We start from the raw sequence: 21915 nt of genomic DNA, 5'->3' as shown, positions 1-21915 counted from the left end.
ATACTCTTAACTAAAATCAACACTAAAAATAATTAAAACAAATATTTTTTCCTGTCACCTTCTGTACAAGCAGAGAGAATGGAGATTATATGTAGTTCTAAAGGAAGTTCATTCATCAGTTTAGGAGTGATACAAGGGAAAGTCATTAACTGAACTTCTTTAATATAAAGAGTTCCTTCAGTGGGGCCTCTCTTGCTGATCTTTAACCAAGCAGGCACTACTTTAAAAATCCAAGCTCTAAGGTTATTTAGAATATTAGAGATGAAAACATTTCCCCCAGCACTCACTATGGCCACTGTGATGGTGGTGAAATTATACAAGAAAGGAAAACATTGAGGCCTAGTCTTCCCTAATATATTTTTGCTTTCTTATCTGAAATCTGGGATTAGGATATTAACCCTTTTCATTAGACTGACAGATTTTCTATTATAGCATGATAAAATCAGTGGTGGGATTCAGCTAATTCGCACCAGTTCGGCAAAACTTCATGGAAATGTTTCATAGCTTAGTGCAGGCTTTTGTTGTTGTTGTTGTTGTTTTTGTTGTTCTGGAATACATCATTAGATCACTATCTTCTCTAAGCAACTTATATTGAAAAGCAGCAGCACTGAGCATTCCTTTTTAACCAGACAGGCCATTTTGCTCAGTTGGAAAAAAGAACTGCATATGCTCCTGAACTCTTTAATTAGTCTGAAGACCTCAAGTAGGTTGGGCACTGTCCAAGCAGCACTGATGAAGTGAGGTTGATTAGTTCACTTTTCCTTGTGAAATGGCAGAGCACTATCATACCCTCTGTCTCCAGTGTATTGGAATCAGCCATTTTCTAAGACAGAGGCATTTCAATTACACATCTTCCATTCTGCCACCTTTACAAGTCTCTGCAAGAAAACTGCAAGCCAACTGGATTTTACAAATAGTTACTGGATTTAGAAGAACTCATGTGTGAAATCAAACAGAAGTTTCAAAATGATATGAGCCTTATGCCTAAACATACTATCATTGCAAAATTTGACATTTCTTGACAAAGAATTCTAGTGATTTTGGTCCAAAATGTTTTGAATGCCCTATAAAATTGGTTCTCAATCTTTTATTTACTACAGACCCCCTTTAAATACCTTTTTTGGCCATGGATCATGGCCACGCACCCCTAAGACTTAACTCAAGATTTGAGTCACAACACTTCTTCAAGCCTTCACAGACCTCCTGTGACGACAAGGCAGACCCCTGGGGGTTCATGGACTACAGGTTGAGAACCACTGCCCTATAATGTACCAGCATGGATTTATTAGCCAAGAATCAAAGAAAGTGAAAGGATACAACTCCTGTGACATTAGCTGCAGATCAACTGAGGGAGCTATAGGCTTAAAAGACAATATAAGGATATTATGAACTGGAAGAAAAATCTCTGTTTTGAAATAATTCAATTTCCAAATCATATATTTCTTTATTTCCCTGACCCTTTCTTTACTCTTTATCACCAGGGCAATTTGTATAAAAATAGGATCTGTGCCACTTATGAATTTGTGTGCTCCTGCTGCTTATTCATCCCGTGAAATCTTAATCCTTTCTGGCATTTATACAGTACCTTTCACCCCAAAGCACTTTACAGTAATTACTAATTGATATAAAAGGATCACTTCATCCACCCTTGACATGAAGTCACCTTTGTAGCAATAACCAGCCGCTTAATCATGTAGAGGAGAAAAGGGGAGGGGAAAGGTCAGGGAGTAGGGCGAGAAACACAATAATTTAAAGTAAAGAATAGAAGGAAGGAAGGAAGGAAGGAAGGAAGGAAGGAAGGAAGGAAGGAAGGAAGGAAGGAAAGAAGGAAGGAAGGAAGGAAGGAAGGAAAGAAGGAAGGAAAGAAGGAAGGAAGGGGATAAAATATGTACAGTAGCATTTTATTAGGCATGATCTTTTTTAGCAAAGAAGGAAGAAGCTAACCCCAAGAACTACAAGCATATGTTTTCTAGTTACTTTTGAGTAGGCTATGTACAATTTACCCTTAGGGCTCTCCCTTCTTACTTTCCATTGTGACCTCCATTTCAAGTTATTCATAGTAACAATCAGGCAAGACATCTTTAAGTGTAGAAATGAGAAAATAGAGTGCACTTTAATTTAAATCAAGTGACTGTACATGTCAGCAACAGGATACTAAAAACTATGTATTTTATTTTCAAGATTTTCTTCTTGAACTTATGTCTATTCTGTTTAATTTTTGTTGTATAATGAAGCTCAAAAGTGTCATGCAAAAGTAAAATATTCCAGATGGTGAGGGTGATTGAACATTAACATTCTTGGTGGCTTTCTTGAACATTTATAAATGTTTTTTTAAAAAATGTATTTTTTTATTACTTCAAATCTGTAGATATGAAAATTCTACTAGCATACAGAGTCCTATTTACTTGCTCTAGTTTTTTTTTAACCACTTACATATAACTTCAAATTGTTCTCACAGTTTTTTTCTATCAGATGTCCTTTGTCATTAATACAATAATTTTCATATCTGGATGGTCCTAATCTGCTTTGTTTAGAAGAGTCACAGAGACCTGGATCTTTACCTAGACCTTTGGAAAGGGAGAGTGAGATCCCTCACTTTATTCCACCTGGTCTGTTGTTCTTGCTAACTTTTATCTTTTTTTTCTTCCTTTTAATCAGTTTTACTGTAATTTATTTGTTTTGAATCTCAGGAGCCACCCGGAGCTGTTGGAAGTCGGGTAGCATACAAGTTAAGTAAGCAAATAAATGTGATCCATATTCGCATTGCATTATACAGTCTGACAGTTACTGGAAATCATTCAGGTGTTCAACCAACAATACAACAACATCTGCATACAAAATTAGCTTTACCCATTAATATATTATCCAACTATTTCTGTTTTACTCCGTGTTCATTATAAAATTATTCACTCATTGTTCAATTTATCACTGTGCATATTTATCATCATCATTCTAGCCATTGTCTATTCACTGCAGGATGAAGGCCTCTTCTGCATGTTTCCAAACAATATGGTCCTGAGCTTTCTTTTGCCAGCTGGGCCCCCAATACTTGCTGATATCATAGATCCATCTTGTTTTAGGTCTCTTTTGCAGATGATTTTTATCAAGTAGGATCCATTCTATGACTGCCTTAGTTCACCATCATCAGTTCTTCTTGCTATGTGAGCAGCCCATTTCCATTTCAATTCATTTATTCTTTTGATGGCATCGTATATTTTTGTTTGTTCTTTAATCCATGTGGAGGTCTTTCTATATTGTCTTGTGATGCCAAGCATGGGTCTTTCCCTGGCTCTTTGAGACACTCATAGCTTTTTTTATTGATTGTGAGATTAGTGTCCATGTTTCGCTGGCATATGTTAGAACAGATCACACACTGATCGAAAACTTTTCTCTTCAAGGCATATGGGGAGGTTGTTCTTGAAAATTACACTTAACTTGCCATATGCCTGCCAACCATATTTAACACGCTGTTCAATTTCCTTTTTTTGTATCACCTTCCATTGAGATCCATTGGCCAAGCTATATGTAGTGGTCTGCTACATTTAGTTCTTCTCCAGATATAAACATTTTTCTTTCTTTAGTGAATGTATTAAACATAACCTGGCTCTTTTTAAGATTTATTTTTAAGCCAAATATTTCTCCTGCTTTGTGCAGCTCTTGTATGTGTCTTTATAACTCTTCTGGGTCTTGTGAGAAGAGAACAACATCATCTGCAAATCTTAAGTGGTTTAAATAGGCACCATTGATTTTTATTCTATCTTTTGCCCAGTCTAGTTTGTGAAATACTTCTGCAATACAGGCTTTGAAAATAATAGGTGATATTGTGTCACCTTGTCGTTCTATGTTGATTTCTACTTTAAGAGTATTAAGGCAAATTGTTGCTATTGTTTTTTTATATATTGATTGCATGCTTATATACATCATATTTTTTTCTCATTCAACAACTATTCCATACTTATTCAGAAAATTCCAAAATCTAACTTATTCATTTACCATAACTTTTCCTTAAATTATAAATGAACAGTTCTTTCTTGCATTAAGACACTTCTCAATGGGCCGCTAAAGAGATGCACAGCCTGACATAAAATTGCTCTGCCTTCCCAAATTTTGCTCAATCTCACTTCTTATATCCTTTCAATTGGAATTCTGCCAAAACTCTTCCTGGGCATATTTAACTAACTCCCCAATGTACCTTTTTTCATTTAATCCTTTCCTTTTGTACAGGGGAACAGTATTAAAATTCTTCTAATAGTCATGCATCAGTGCAGGCTTCACACAAGTTGCAGAACTACTCCATAAATGATACACATCCACACTTTCTCCAGTTACACCATTGACATGAGGTCATCAGAAGTAAGTAAGCATAAAATGGTTGTAAATAATTAAATAATAATGATATTAACAGATATCTGGCCCACAACACACCTGACATCACTATGGTGGAAAAGAAAAAAAAGTCTAGTTCATTGATATTGTAATATCAGGTGATACACAAATTGAAGAGAAACAGCTAGAAAAAAAACCCAAAATATTGTGATTTGCAAATTAAAGTTGAGGGACTATGGAGGAAGAAATCAAGGGTTGTACCAATAGTAATAGGAGCCCTTGGAGCAATACCCAAAGGGCTGTCTAAATACATGAAAAGTTTGAACTTATCGGACCTGAATATCCTGATTTTGCAAAAAAACCACCCAACTTGGAATTGCCTATATATTCAGATGCTACCTTAACAGCTCTTAGGTCCTTGGTTAGGACTTGAACTGTTAAGTTTTTGCCAGTCCCAGACTACGAATCAAATTGAAGATTAAATTAATAATAATAATAATAATAATAATAATAATAATAATAATAATAATAATAATAATAATAATAATAATATCCCCCAGTGAGGCACTACCTTGATGTGGTTGTGGGGCTTGTGTACTCTGAGGAAGATGAGAGCTATGCCAGAGGTTCAACCATACTGGACAGGTCTCATCAGAGGAGTCAGACAAAGAGTGTCTCTCCCATAAAAAATATGGTGAGACGTAAATTGCAGAATGCCATACCGGCTCGGACGTCGCCCGGGTTAACAAGGTCCGCGCTAGATATTGGAGTTCCTGGATATCTGGTGAAAAATGGGTTACAGGACTCAGGACTGTTGGCTGAGCAACCAGGGCCAGCAGCTGCAGAACTACTGGAAGAAAAGGTGTTTACCCGTCGCAGATACACAGTGATGGAAAACAAAGAAATAATGATCTGTTACTACAGATCAAGTCCAACAAGAAGAGGATATCTAAAACGAATGCACCAGTTCTGGAAAGAACAACATCCAGAATCAGAAATAACAGAACAGAGACTAGCAGATCAACGCCGATTTATAACACGAAATAAAATATTCACAGAAACAGAATTGGACGAACTGCAAAGGTTTACCCAGGGCAAAGAAATCAAAGCCTTACCAGAAGTAATTCAGAATGTAGAGGCAAACCAGGGGGAGTTGGCAGTGAAGGAATCCAGCAGAGATATACAACTGTTCTCATTTGGAAACCAGGCACCTCTTCCTCAGGAAGAACAAAACCCTCTAACTAAAGAAATAAAAGAATTGAAACAAAGAATAACTGAGCATCTAGAACAGCACAAAAACAACAGAATAAGGCTGCCTGCATTGAAGCTTGTTCCAAAGAAACAGCTAGCACAAGCATTAAAAGATGCAAATACTGCAATATCAAGTATAAGCACCAATTCACTGCAAGAAACAAACCAACTAATGTACAGCACAGCTGCAGTTATAACAGAATACCTGGGATGCAAAATCAACAAAGAAGAAAAACAAACAAACAGTGCACCAGAAAAATGGAAGGTTAGACTAGAAAATAAGATCAGCAAGTTAAGATCACATGCAAGCAAGCTAGAACAGATGAAAGAAAAGAAGCTGAAGAACAAGAAGACCAAAGAATACCTAATCAAGAAATACCACTTAGAAACAAGGAAGATCAAGGAAGCACTGGAAATAATAAAGCAACAAATAACAGCTATAGCCAGGAAAATCAGTAGATATGAAGCTCGAATTGCAAACTATAGGCAGAACCTCCAATTTCAATCCAATCAGAAACGTTTCTACCAATCCATCAATGGAGAAACTGCAAGGAATCAGTCAGTACCTGACAAGGAAGAAACAGTGCAGTTCTGGAAGCAGATATGGGATAACCCAAAGAAATACAACAAGGATGCGGCTTGGTTAAAAGAGGTGGATGCAAATAAAACAGAAGTTGAAATGAAAGAACTAGTAATAACAACAAAAATGGTAGAAAAAAGAGCAAAGAAAATCAAAAATTGGTCAGCACCAGGTGAAGATGAACTGCATGGGTTTTGGTTGAAACATCTAACTGTTATACACCCACTCATTGCCAAGCAATTCAACAATATACTACAAGGAGGAGAAATTGAAAAGTGGCTAACAACTGGGAAAACCTACCTAATAATGAAAAATCCAGCAAAAGGGGCAACACCAGGCAACTACAGGCCAATTACCTGCTTACCAACAACTTTCAAATTACTAACTGGTGTGGTAGCTGATGCAGTACAACAGCATCTAGTTGAAAACAATCTCTTTACACCTGAGCAAAAAGGAAACCGCCCCAATAGCAAAAGGACAAAAGATCAACTCCTAATAGACAAAATGATCTTGGAAAACTGCAAGAGAAGGAAGACCAACCTGAATGTGGCATGGATTGACTACAAAAAGGCATTTGACTCTCTGCCACATGACTGGATAATAAAGTGCCTAGAAATAACAGGAGTCAGTAGAAACATCAGAAAATTTGTGCAAAGATCGATGGCACAATGGAAGACACAGTTGCAGATCAATGGTGAGAAGCTGGGAGAGGTTAATATCAAGAGAGGAATATTTCAAGGAGATTCATTATCACCATTACTATTTGTCATTGCACTGTTTCCTCTGTCAACAATACTGAATAACTCAGGACATGGCTATCAAATATCAAAAACATCTGCCAGACTATCCCACCTCCTTTACATGGATGATCTGAAGCTGTATGGAAAAACATCATCTGAAATAGAATCGCTGCTCAACACTGTCCGTATATATAGCCAAGATATTGTAATGGAGTTTGGCTTGGACAAATGTGCCACACTTACTATCAAACAAGGAAAAATAGTGAAAACTGAAGGAATCAAGATGCCCCACGAAAATAACATTAAGAGTCTGGATGAGGAAGAGTACTACAAATACTTGGGTATCCTTCAAGCTGACAACATCAAGCACACTGAAGTCAAGAAAAAGATTAGAGGTGAATACATCAAGAGAGTGAAGAAGATCTTAAAATCCAAACTCAATGGAGGAAATACCATAAAGGCAATCAACACCTGGGCAATCCCAGTCATTAGGTACACAGCTGGAATAGTGGACTGGACTCAAGCAGAACTAAAAGCAATGGATAGGCAGACCAGAAAAATAATGACAATGAATCATGCCCTTCATCCACGCAGTGACATTGATAGACTTTATCTACCAAGGCAAATAGGTGGGCGTGGAATGCTACAAGTACATCAGATGGTTGAAGAAGAAAAATGGCTTTGGAAGAATATCTGAAGAACAATGATGAAGATGCACTGAAATTAGTATATCAGGAAGGCTTACTAACTACTGGAGAGACCAAACTGGCCTACAAGAAAGACCAAATGAAGAACAGAATAGAGGCATGGGAAGACAAAGCACTACATGGCCAATACATGAAAAAAATAGCTGGGAAAGCAGATAATAATAAAACCTGGCAATGGCTAAGAGCAGGAAAATTGAAGAAAGAGACCGAGGGACTAATTCTGGCTGCACAAGACCAAGCCTTAAGGACAAATGCATACAAAGTCAAAATTGAGAAGACAGCAACAGACAGTAAGTGCCGCCTATGCAAAGAAGCTGAAGAAACAGTGGACCACTTGGTAAGCTGTTGCAAGAAGATTGCACAGACTGATTACAAGCAGCGGCATGACAAAGTAGCAACAATGGTGCATTGGAAGATCTGCAAAAAATATCATTTGCCTGTAAGCAAAAACTGGTGGGATCATAAAATAGAGAAAGTCATAGAAAATGATAAAATTAAACTGCTCTGGGACTTCAGAATTCAAACAGACAAGCACCTGCAACATAACACCCCAGACTTAACAATTGTCGATAAGAAAGACAAAAAAGTCTGGATAGTGGACGTGGCAGTGCCTGGAGATAGCAGAATAGAAGAGAAAGAACTGGAGAAGATAACAAAATACAAAGACCTACAAATAGAAATAGAAAGACTGTGGCAAAAGCAAGCAAGGGTAGTACCAATAGTAATAGGCTCCTTGGGTGCAATCCCAAAACAACTGGAGCACCACTTGAACACCATTGGCATTGACAAATTCGCTATTAGTCAATTGCAAAAGGCGGCCTTATTAGGAACTGCTTCCATCCTGCGACGATATCTGTAATACCATCAAACATCCACATCTGCCTATCCCAGGTCCTGGGTAAGGACTCGATAGGTAGACAAAATGCCAAATCCAGTCTGAACATCTGGCTGACTGTGCGATGATCAATAATAATATCATCATCATCAACAACAATAATAATAATCTTCTACACCTTAATCATTTTTACAGCATTACAACTTTTTTTGTCAATTCTTTTCTTCAATTTAGCATTTTTATCATTTGTTTCAATTCAGTTTTTGATTCATCACTGTCATTCACATGCATCTTTCTAAAATATTCCTTAGGTTTCCTTATCTCAGTATCATCCCTAATAGTTTCATCAGATATTTTAAATTCTACTACTCTACTGGAAGTTACTTGGTTAGTCCTCTTCATCTATTTTCAAAACCTGTTTTCAAGATTTTTATTTAAAAAATTGATCTTTGCTATTTTACTCTTTTTTTAAATTCTTTTTCTCCATATACACATTGCACAATATCCTTGTCTTGTTCTCATTTATTGCACCAGTAGTTCTTTGACATACATTTATCCTCATTCACGTTCTTTTTAATGTAATTGTTCCACAAGTTATCCTTTTGATAACTTTATGACATCTCATTAGCATGATCATACTTCCATTTGAGGCACTTTGTAACATAATTCTTTTCATTGTGTTCCAGGAAGTTTCCATTTCTTCTGTCCTTAAATCCACATTTGATTCATTTTGTTGGGAAAATAATCACTGTATTTTCTCAATACTACTAAAAAGTGCTATGTGACAGCCTCAGTTGATATATTGAACAGCGAAGTTCAATATTTGTGCTCCCATCTGATGATGACCATGGCATATGGAAGATTGCAAATGGAAATATATGGTTAGTAAAGATAAAGAACATGAATTAATGAGAGAAAGTAAAGAAAATATGTAGATATCTCTGTCTGTGAAATTAATATAAAGGAAAAGATGATAACAAATTTGAATTAAAGTAATCTGATCTTGTGAAGTTAATGAATACAACTTCATCAACTTCAAAAGGACAGAATGAATGAAAGGGCCAAAGTCTTTTAGAAGTGATTATTTGATGTTATCTAGATTGTGAGTGCATATGAAAATAGGAATTGATACATTAACAGATTTAGAAAGAAATAATCCAACCTTTCGTTATAACTGCATGTTACACTCAAGTAAATAATGATAATGGAAAATGAGGAGAAAAGTTTGGAAAAACTGTGCAGCATTCTGAATGAATGTAATTCAAGGATGACATGAATGGATGGGTAGAAAGAGAAAAATGGAATAAGTGATTGGCTCAGATGAGAATGGAGACTACTGAGTATCTGTTTCAGAAAAGGCTGTTTCAAATATCTGGGTTAAACAAAACTCAACTGATATATAATCAGTAAGGAAAGGAATATACATATGTATAGGTATAGATATAGGTAGAGGTAGAAGTAAAGCTTTCCCTTCTCCGGTTGTGTCTGAGTCTAGGGGTCAATGCTCATCTGCGTTTCTTAGCTGAGGGAGCCAGCATTGTCCGAAAACATTTCTGTGGTCATGTGGCCAGCATAACTATACGTCAAGATACACAGAATGCTATTACCTTCCCATCAAAGTGGTACATATTTATCTATTTTCATTGGCATGCTTTTGAACTGCTAAGTGGACAGGAGCTGGGGCAAGTAATGGGAACTTACCCAGTCAAGTGGTGCTTGGGTCTTGAACGTGGTCTGTCAGTTTCCAGCTGACAAGCTCAGCATCTTTAACTGCTGAGCCATTGCACCTCCTTTTATACACATACACACAGAAACCTTTTATGTTTCAGGAATGAATTCTGTTATACAAACCATGTTCAAGAAAGAAACCTGGTCCAGGTCATTCATAATAAGGTAGTATTTTTATTTTCAACCATTAGAATGGTAAATCTCATCTGTATAATTAAAACACAGATAAAAAACTTCCACTTCTAATAATCACCATTCAGAGTTATGCTCTGTAAAATGTTTTTATGCTTCTCATGTAAACTACTACCTCCCAGAGATTGGAATGCCCTGCTCTTGGGTTCCAGTGGGACCCTTAGTGTGGTACACATAATGCCATGGCCTTAGAGACTGAATAGTTAACCACGTCTGGATAGACTCCTGTGGCTCCTTATTTTCAGCTGCCTACCAACAAATTAGAAGATAACAATACCACAAGGACCATTTTGTCAATGCATAGTACTCTCCAGAGTAAGAAAAACTTCTTCCCCACATACAATACAGCTGTTGATGTTATTGCAACATCCCAAACATTAATTCTGGGAAAGGAATGTTCATCTTACAGTGTGTTCTGATTTTCTCTCAATATATCTCTGAATATATTAAAAAATTAGAATGTAAAGCATGGTGGATGGTAAAACTGCAGATGTGTAACATTATAGTATTTTGGTTTTACAACCCCTTTGATGGATTATAAAAAAACATTGATTTATCCTGATTTGCTTCCATTTCCACCAAAATGTCATTTCCTGTATTTAGGCATTCTCAACAGATTTCAAATGAGCTTGCGCCGATATGATGTCTTCTAGATGGATTGTGAGTGTATTTTGCTTGGTGAAAATTTTGGAAGTTGCAGTCTCATCACATTTGGAGGGCATCAGTTTGTAGGGGGGAGGAAGAGAGGGATTGAAGAATACATTAAGGAACAGAAGATATGAATGAGCATGTCAGATTTGACTTTCTTCCTCTTCCATACAGATCCTTCTTCTGCCTTCATGTTGAAAAGCAGATAACATTGCCTTGGACTGTGAAGCTGAATTCCTTTTGTTGTTGGCTTCAGGAGTTTGCCTTGAACAAAAAGACAATTTATCCTTTCAGGAAACTTAGTCCTTCACTTTATGTCTATTTCAATCCAGTGTATATTAGAAGGAAAGAAAGATCTGAGATCTTGGATAAAGAACTAAGGCTAAATTCAGCCTCCAAGTGGAGAAATCTTTCTCCTGCATATTTTTGTGGAAATTATAAAATACTGCTGAGCATATTAACTGAACTTGATCTGGAATATTGACAACAAATAGATATTTGTAAAAAAAAATCCTTGATCTTTATTGAAAAAAAACACAATCATTGATATTGTTCATAAAGTAATCATGAAGAATACAGCTAACAGAAAAGGCTGCAATTTCCTGGACACTTAATCTACAATCAATCAATCTTTCATCACAGTAAGATTTAGCCCATTGCCTCTGAAGCTATAGAATTGAAATTTCTGTTACTTTAGATCAATTCTGAACCTTTTAGTTGTGAAGTAAAATTATCATTCCTGTAGAGACAGCCCAGTACAAAATACAAAAGCAAAGAACAATTAACATTTGATTTAATTTAATGAGCAACAGAGATTTTTTTGGGGGGTGGGAGAGGTCAGGACAACTCCCTGATATAAATAGCCTAATTTTTTATTTGGGAATTGCTATCTGGGCAATGGTGGTCTCTAGTGCTAAAAATGGACTACATTTTTTGATGTATACCCAGTATTAGAAAGTTCAGCTGGGCTAGTGGCATTTATGCAAGTTTCATATTTGAATTCCAGGAAATAGAGAAAAGGTGGAAGGAAAATTGGATGGGAGAGTAGGCAATGTACTAGTCAACAGAGGGAATATAGGAAGGCACTAAGACTATAATGCAGAGAAGATGAATGAGATATTACTTGAAGAGAGAAAGAAGAAGGAGGAAAGATCCTGGCTCCTTTCCCTCCACCTCACTCCTACCCAAAACAGTACTTCCTTGTTGACACTACAGTGCATGGAAATGTGATTCTTCAACAGTCCTTAAGGTTGATGCTCAGAATGATGTCCCATAGAGGACTATATTTGTAAATACCTGTAGGCAAACTCTGGGAAGGAAAAAAAGAAAGGGGCCTACAGAAGGACATACTTCTCATGAGTGATGTGTTAAATCAAGCTTTTCTGTAATAGTTTTTCAAGACAAACAATATTAGCACATTCTTAAAAACCAACTCAGTGAAGTACATTCAAAGAACATAGACACTGGCAAAAAATACAATTTAAGAACAGTAAAGACTGTTGAAGCAAGTTTATTTAATTTATCCTGAGAACTCCAATGTTACCTTCTTTTTATGTTCTTTAAACAGACCCAAACACCTGAATAGACAGTAGAGAAGGAATTTCTGTGTAATGACATTCCAAAATCTGAGCATCATTCATTTCTACCAATAGGATTTCAAATACTGAAAGAGATAGGCCACAACTTGTCCAGAGAGATTAGGTTCTATGTAATATTGGCTGCAGTAGGATTTCATCTTCATGCGAGTTCCTGATTCTAAAACATGACTGAGCTGCTCTCTCTTAATAATAGCATTGGCTCAATATTCTCCTATAATAGTAGGTATTATCTGAGATATGGAGCAATAGCTGAAATAGATGTATATTTGTTTTCTGTAGAACTTCAACTTCAACCAAGTAAGGCCACTTACTTACATGAACTGCCCATTGGTGCCTTTCACTGCGGCAAAAATAGAATATCCACTAGTTTTGAACTTTGGAAAGTACGTCTATGAGTGTGAAAAGCATTAATCCCTTTGTAGCTGCATTTCCTCTTTATGTAAGTAATGGTTGATCAGGTCTTTTTAAAAAGTATCTTGTAACAATCAACGTATTCCTGAGAAATAATTCTACAGTGTGCCTCTTTATTTAATTTTCCTACCAGTGGAAACAACCCTTTTACAAGAGGAAATATTGTTTTCTCTTGCATTGAATCCTTATGCTAAAATGACCTATCCTGATGCCACTGCAGACATTTTTGCTATAGGATTTTGCTGGGTTTTCAACGTAATAATTATTTTAAGTTGTGCAACTAATTTAAATCTCAGTGCTTAACTTTGTATAAAACTTAAAAACCAAAACCAGTCCCTTCTGATTTTATTTTCCATGCATGTCTGGGCAGCTGAGACACTCATCAGCTTTTTCACACCTTCTGGCAATTAAACAAATTAAATATGTTGCTAGAAAAAAGGACTGATAAATCCACTAGGTTAACAATTGCTCTCAAGCCATCTGTTGACAACTATAATAGGCATTGTTCATGAGCTATTTGATCACATGAAGTTCCAATAATTAGTTCCAATAATTGGACATGTTTACCAAGAACTATTTCAGAAGAACAATAAAATAGGGGGTGATCAAGATTGATCAGTAAAACTGTGGAAGGAAAGAATAATCACGGTGTGTTTTCAGTATTGTTGTTGTTTCTCCCATTACCAACATTCAGAAAATAAATTCTCAAAGCAATAATGTCTCTCTAAGTTCTTTGGAATGGCCCACTAAGGGAAGTCTGCTACACTAAGTGATTCTTCCTGATTTCCAAATCATTATTCAGCTGTTTTCCAAAGTAGGGGGGGACGGAGTAGATGCCAGAGTTTTAAACAAAAGGTGGATGTGTAGATGCAATCAAGATGTAATTGGCCCATCATGAAAACTTAGCCAGGAGGGTCCCTGGATGCTTTTGGGCTCAACATTGTTTCTCAGCCTAACTTATCATACAGGAAGTTTGTACACAAGTCAAGGAGAGGACAGTTACACATGTATGAAGCCCGTGGGAATGACCATTCATTGCAGCCTTTTAAAAATGGTTCATTTTATTTATATCCCAGATATGATTAGGTTTTAAATGATTTACTTTGTATTGATGGGAAAAATCTGAAGAAAGGTCACAATTTCATCAGATTGGAATTTAATCTGCAGTTATTTCTAGCTATATAAATGCAGTTACAACAGATTTTTAATATTCCATAATTTCCCCTCTTCCTTCCTTGATTCATTAATTCTTTCCTTCCTTAAAATAGAGTATCTTCTTCCTTGGCATTACTTATTGTTCACCTATTGTGTAATGGAATCCAAGACACTGCCATTTTTCATATGGGAACTAAGACTCAGGGAACAGGATTGATTATAATATATATTTGTCTCATTTATGAGAACATAAAGCATTCAGTTTGACAGACATACCGAAGTGAGGAATCAATTCTAGGAGAGAGATCCAAAGGTACTCCTCACTGATGGAAAAGGAAAGAACTTTAGATTTTCAAAATGATTGATGGATATTACAGAATACATTGGTAGATAGTGCAGTATGTTCCAGAAAGAATGAAAATGCAACTAAAATGAAAGCTTATAGAAGCGTTTATTGAATCGAGAGATTTAAGTAAATTAAAGGAGCCCTTCTATTTTCTGAAGAACAATTTTGGATCCGATCCAGAATTTGCTGGTTCATGAGAATTTTCATGAACTTTACACATATGATATCAAGCAATCACTTTCATTCGCAAATTGGTGGGTTCCCTTGGCTCTAACTTTCAAGATGTAACATTAATAGATCTTGGACATAATGGTTTTCTATGGGAAGAAACATACGTGGGAAGCATGAAGTCCTTGATCTTGCAGAAAGATTATTAAAGATTATACAATATATACCATATAATTTCTACATTCCAAAGTCTGATGTAGAACACTGAATTAATTTAACTAACTAAATCAGTGTGTTTAATCTTTTACAAATGGACCTTGAGCTTGTTTTGAGATTCTAGCAGGGGAGTGCAGCTATCATATATCATTATCAAAAGACTCCTTCTATCTTGGATGGTCGTCCTCTTTCACCTAGTGGGCAGTTTGGGGAGAGACACACGTGGAGCATTGAGGGAAGAAGGGGACACTTGCTTAACCAGCCAGATCAGCCAAATCAACCCTGGCAATCAATGGGGTGACAGATGTTGTGCCAGGTTGCCCTCACGTGTATCTAGTTAATTAGATTTACTGAATCAAATAGTTTCAGAAAGATTCAGAAATTTCATTATATGGCCATATGCATTTTTATGCTCCAAACTATGTTGGTTCCAGTTTAAAGATTAAGTCTGAATTGATTCATTTGAATCAAGTTGGATTGCCCTTTCAATTGATTCAGATGTTCAGATCAAATTGAAATAGATTCAATCCACACATCCCTTGTGTGAGCTTACAAAGCTGTAGTTAGAAGATCCCAACATAAGGCAAAATTGATACCAATATTTTCTTAATATGTATTTCAGTATTGATATTTTTCCTTACACAGATATATATACTACAGTAAAAAATATGTGAAACAACCGTATGAAAGGATACTGAAAATAATGCATTTAGATACATTACTAAAATATATACAGTACTTTGGTTTCATCTATGGTACTATTTAGCTGCTTGGTTGTATAGATGTACATGTTAATGAAGTTTTAATGTTTTTAGAGTAATATATACTCTGATATCTCAATCTAATTTTCCAATTTAAATTTAATGGGGGAGGGGAGAGCACAAAATATGTTCTACAAGAGAAATATAAAACTCTGGTAATTGACTTCAGGAATATCATCCAATTTTCTCTTAAATTGAGATGCCAAAGCAACTACTTTGCCTTTTAAATCAGATAACAAAATTATTCCAGGTATAAAATGATGGCAAAAAAAGAGTCTGTGGTAAATAGCCTGTGAATTCAAATGTGGCTTGCATCTTTCTTTAAGATTTTTCAGTTCCTATAAATTAGATATATAAATTGGTAATTCACCTATTGCGTGTTGGTAAACAAACATTTTTAAACAAATTTGTTGCCCTCATCTCTTATGCTGTCCTAGTTTCCAACACTGTAAATAAAGGTGGCACAGTGATGGGTTTTCGAATTAGAACTCAAAATGAATCTTGCAGGACACTAATGAAAAAACAAGTAATTCTAACAATTTAACATAGCAACTGAAGCTTTCGTATTACAGCATTAACTTCAAGGTGATCAAAATCTGAAAGTTCAGACATGGTGTCATCCAAACACTAACCTGAATACTGTTTTTCTTTGACATGGAGGAAACATAGAATTTAATTTGAACAATAGCATCATTTTATCAAACCCCAAAGGAAGGAAGGAAGTTTTGATGAACACCCTCAAAATTCACAATTGGATTTAGATAATTGTAAATTATCTATTTGTTCATCAAGCCTGGTGAACCTAATTTCAGAAAAAAGAGTTAAATTTTATCATCAGAAAAACATCAGGCTTCAAAATCGATAATTTCTCTCATTTATAACTCTCATATCTAATCATAATCTTCTTTCTTAGGCTAGTTTACTGCTATGTGAATGGAGTTGTGGGTGTGTATGCAACACTAATTTGCTGTTTTCTTATTTTTTTAATCTTAATTGGTAAAGACATAGGAGACCTAATCCTAACATGAGCTGTCAGGATTGATTTTTCATATAGTTTTTAATACACGTGCAACATTTTTACACCTTGGAACAAGTAGTAACGGATTATAAGCAGACATCACCTTTGATGCTCATCAGGCTTCCTATTCCACTTTTTTTTTCTAGGTTCTTTTATTTAAATGGTATTAATCAATGGAAACTCACTGGGGGACTTCAGGCTAGTCTCACAAGTAAAATAAAAAAACAAATCAAAAGAAAGGTGGCATACTACCCAAGAAAGCACCACCTTCCACCAGCTTTGTATGTATTTATAGAAATGCTACTTGGCCACAAAGAACTCGGGTAAGATATTTTTAAATAATAAGGTGCATGGCTGCTGTCCTTTGTAAGATGTGTTTCCTTCCATCCAGAAAATAACTGAAAGTTAAATTGGGAGAGTATTCTAGGAAGCTAGGAAATCTCAGTTGGCAGATGGATTTTTGTGACTGCTGCAATAGTGAATCTGTAAGTGCTCTCCATATCAGCCATTTTGTGAGAGTCCTTACAACACATCTGAAAATTCAGTTGTGGTGCAGAATAATGGGCCTCTTCTGATCTGACTCTATGTCTGGTTGGAAAAATCTATGCAGTCAATAGGATGCAGAAAAATTAAGTTTATTTCTTGCTTCTGTTTGCTCCCATTTACTGGTTGTATGGAATTTTGTAACCAAAATTAGCATGGTTATCAGCTTTTAGTCATGTTTCTTTAAATAAAAGAAACGAGAGCAATGGTTCCCTATAGTCTCTCCATGCTCAGAAACAGTCCCTTACTGGAAAGGGGATTTTGATTTGAAAATCCATCCAAATATAACAATGAGAGGAAGCAATATGAAGTCTATTTGCTAATGGTGCTCATTTCCAATTCCCTTTATTGGAGATAAGGCAGAGCAGAGCAAGCAGAGCAGTGAGTTTCTACTACACCCCCTCCCTCCATTACTATGTCATCATTCTGATCCATTCATAGGATGTGCATGTGCATATTTCTGCCCAGAAGACCATTTCCATGTATTTAATTATGAGATTGCAGAACAATAGGACTGAATATATCTAGAGGGCACAGTGTTGGGGAAAGTTGACCATGGGCTTTGGCAGGATAAACTGGTTTATCGTTGCCAACAAAAACACTTGGGCTAATTATATTATAGTTCTGTAAGGATTTTAACCCTCAAAGATAACAATTCAAGTATTGTTTATATAAGACCAACCTGTACTTGGCCATTTGTTTTTGTTGTCTTCAAGCTATGTCACCTGTGACAACCATATGCCAAAAAGCTAACCAGGATCAAATCAATAGCATACTGTGTCATTAGGCATTTGACTGCTCTGTCAGGGGCTGATGCATTTGAAAATCTACATGAACTTAATGAAAAGCTAGGCTGTCACTAGATAACAAGGTCAGATGTAGCTGACCTCCTCCAGAACGAAATAAGTCAGTCAATAGCTCTTCCTCCTTGTGCTATCCATGCTTCCAGAGCTTCTCAACTTTGATTCACCTCTTGAATGTGTAAACAAATCAGAGTATGAAGTGAACTTATGGATTGTCTTTTGTCCCAGGATAATTGATTGGAGGGGAAAAAGAAAAAGCCCAGTGCTTCTATGTAAACTCACCTCATATCCCTGGTGATTGTTGTGACATCTTCAATTCCATATGGAACTGCAAAGATGTAACAGGGAGACCAATTATGTACTAAATTGGGAATGTATTCAATTAACCATATTTCTCAAATAACCTTATGCAGAAATTTCTTGGAAGGGTGTTTAGTGCTCAAAGTAAATGTGATTTCCACCTGCAGCCACTTGGGGACAAATGCTGATTACTGACTGTTGTTGATTTCACTTCTATTACCAATATAGAAAATTACCTTAGTATAACTTTTTTGTTCATTAAGCAATCCAATCAAAAGATGGGGGTTTATTACTAAAATGAGGCAAACTAATCCTGCATCTGTTGGCAGTGCTTTGAAAGATGCAGGTCCTTATTTAATATTTTCTTAATGCATATGTACTACCTACATATGAACTAAGCCTTCATTAAAAATGGATTTAATTTTAAAGCAATAAAACAAAGCAATAAAATACTGTACCTTAAAACAGAGAGAAAGTAAAATAATGAAACTATCTGAAAATACAATAACGTAAAATGCCTAGGTAAACTGTCAGTGCCTACCAATGCTTTCCAACCTAAGTTGGAAAGCCATTTCCAGTTCAGGATGGTGATCTTCTTTTTAGCATATCCATCACAGACTTCTTCTGTTGCTGGAAGGGCCCCTTTTGACAAACTTAATAATGGCAAGATACTGCTGTGATTCCTTAGATATTTGGATTCCAAGCCATTGAGGGATTTAAATGAAACACTACCACATTGAACTGGTATTAATAGCAAACATGCAGTCTTCCAGACTGAACTATTTGGCTTTGTTGACATAAATTCTACTAGCTGAATTTTCTCTAAAGGACAAATTTCCTGCAAAGGATCTTTGTGAAGGGTCAAATATCTCTTTTAAGCAGCTTTATAAAGCCGGGCAGTTCTCTTTAAGTATGAAGCAGTCTCATTGCTCTGCTTTACCTGCTCCTACTGGCTGTAATATACAGACGGGATTCCTATGCAAAGAGGTAGCTCAGTCTGACCTAGAGGCAGTCAGCTACTTGGAGCCAGCTTCTAGCTATTGTAAGTGCTTGAGGAGGCTGCAAAGCAAAGGACAGCATCAATATAAATTATATCCTCTCAACTGGGGTAGGGAACTTTGGTCCTTTTATGACCTGTGGACTTCAACTCCCAGAATTCCTGAACCAGCGTGGCTGGTTCAGGAATTCTGGGAGTTGGTCCACAAGTCATAAAGGGATCATAGTTCCCCACCTCTGATGTAGCCCTATTGTATAACAATCCAATCTGACCTTCTAACAACATTCATGTGAGCTGATGAACCAAGTGAAGTAGGGAAAAAGTGATCCAAGCCATTACAACCACAGGGTTTCCTCTGACATTTGTGTTATAGAGTGCTCACAGGTATAGACCTGAACCTCTAAGATTGGTACGAGCCATTAAGAACAGGTAATACAGCAAATTCTAAACCAACTATCATCATATCATGTTTCATTATCTTGACTGCAGTTGCAGTTGGACTCCATAAAATCCAGCCCTTTGATAACCTCACCTGATTCAGATGACAAAGAAAAATAGAGCTGGATGTTACAAGTATGCTGTATTTGCAGATCTCCACTGATTTTATGGATTCATACAGACCTCATATTGCAAAAGCTGTGAAGTCAAATGAGGATATTCATTTTGAAACAATTACATCCAAGTTTTTGTATTATTGAAAACATAAGAATAGGTTGCTGGCATTTTGCAGACAGGGATATATCTTGCTGATATTTTTCATGAAGGGAAGGAGAGAGGGAGAATTTTTTGAAGAGTACATGAAAAAAAATGTAGCACACCAACATGGCTTTAAATCTGAAAATTGCATTAATAGAAACCATATATAAGGAAATGAAATAATTTGCCAACAATTAAGGTGTATGTGCAGACAGGACAAAGATGAAGAGCGTAAAAGAGAGAATTATGCCCACAGAAATATGCATATAGAGTAAATTAGAAGGCTTGATATCAGACTGCTTTGCAGCTCCTCCCTGCCGAAAAGCTATATGCTGAGATGTAATAGGGCACACAAGTGGAGTGTAAAGTCAATGGGATTACATTTTCCTAATTATTTTCTGGTTGAGGTTTACATCCCTGGCACAGAATGAGATCAGCCGGGACTTGCCTCTTGAACAAATCACTCAGACTTAATCATTGCTTGCATACACAATAATGGAGGAAGGGGGTGTGGGTGAGATGTAGCAGAAGAGGCTGAAAAAAGACAGAGCAGTGTTTCTTCAATCACAGTGGCAAGAAACAAAAACCTGGAGGGGAAAATGCTGTTGGACTGCCACCAAATTTTTCTCACTAGAGACAGGAGCCCATCTGCTGAGCTCTGCAACTTAGCTTTAACTACTGTTCAGCTTGCATCTCTGCAGAGATCAATCTGTAGCACTGGCAGATGGACTCCTGTTTCCCTGAGTAGCTGTGTTATTTGTTTAATAAATTTAATTAATATCCTCCTTGCACTGGATTGCTCCCAGAATAGAAGGTTGTAGTTCTCTCTTTCCCTGCTAACTCCATCATGAGCTATTTCTCAGAAAAAAACTAGATAACTGGGCCCCAGGACACTGAAAAATTAAAATCACTCTTTCCTTATGTTGCTTTGCATGTATTTTTGTGATTGTACTAATGTTGTTCCTGGAGGCAATTATCACTTTATGTGGGTACTTTCTTGAGGCAGAGAGGAGAAAATCAATAAGCATCTAGCTTGATATCAGTTCCAACACTCACAAAACGTTTTGCATAACTCTACTCCTCAGTGTTATCTATTTTGCAAAAGGAAAATAGATTGAGAATGAGAACAACCCTTCCAAGTAAATACAAATTTTATTACACATATTGCTAGCAAAAAAAATTAACAGGCAGTCAGAATTGCATTTCTTAATATATAATAAATAAATCACTGCATGATACCTGATGACTAAGTGCCATCGTATATTAAAGTGGCCAATATCTCACCTGATGCTGTAATTTAAAGCTCATTTGTAGAGAATGAAAAGTAGTTACACTATGAGCATGAGCAAGCTTACATATATAATTACATTGATATCATAGTAGATATAAAAATCAATTTTTGTTTTTAAAATTACTGCAATAATAACGATGACAACAACTGTCCCAGAGTTCCTTTGCACATTGAGATTACATACTTTAAGGTTTACTTATGAATGAACATGTTTGATACAATATTGAAATGCAAATCTCTGATCCTCGCAGATGCAAAACATAAGTATCCTTCTGCCTTCAATTCTTATCTTGCCAATTGCCTTTTGGGTTTCTGAGAAAACTTCAAGATCAGAGTTAATTCTAAATGGGGTTACATTCTCCTATTCAGGCAGTGAGCAATCTTATGTTTTTTTGAGTCTGTTCAATGACCAGGTGACAGCCATGGCTATGGAAGCTTTTCACAAATACATTGTGTGAGCCAGTTGCACCCATTTCTGGATTGGGAGGCACTGCTCAAAATCATTCATGTCTTAGTCACCTCCCAACTGGACTTCTGTAATGCATTCTATATGGGGCTGTCCTTAAAGAGTGTTCAAAGTTTTAGCTGGTCCAGAATCTAACAGC

The sequence above is a fragment of the Crotalus tigris genome, unplaced genomic scaffold (genome assembly GCF_016545835.1).
Source record: "Crotalus tigris isolate CLP2741 ecotype Arizona unplaced genomic scaffold, ASM1654583v1 scf7180000018777.2418813, whole genome shotgun sequence".
NCBI classification, from domain to species: Eukaryota; Metazoa; Chordata; class Lepidosauria; order Squamata; family Viperidae; genus Crotalus; species Crotalus tigris.
The sequence above is the reverse complement of the archived record's forward strand: the minus strand, read 5'-3'. Positions refer to the sequence as shown.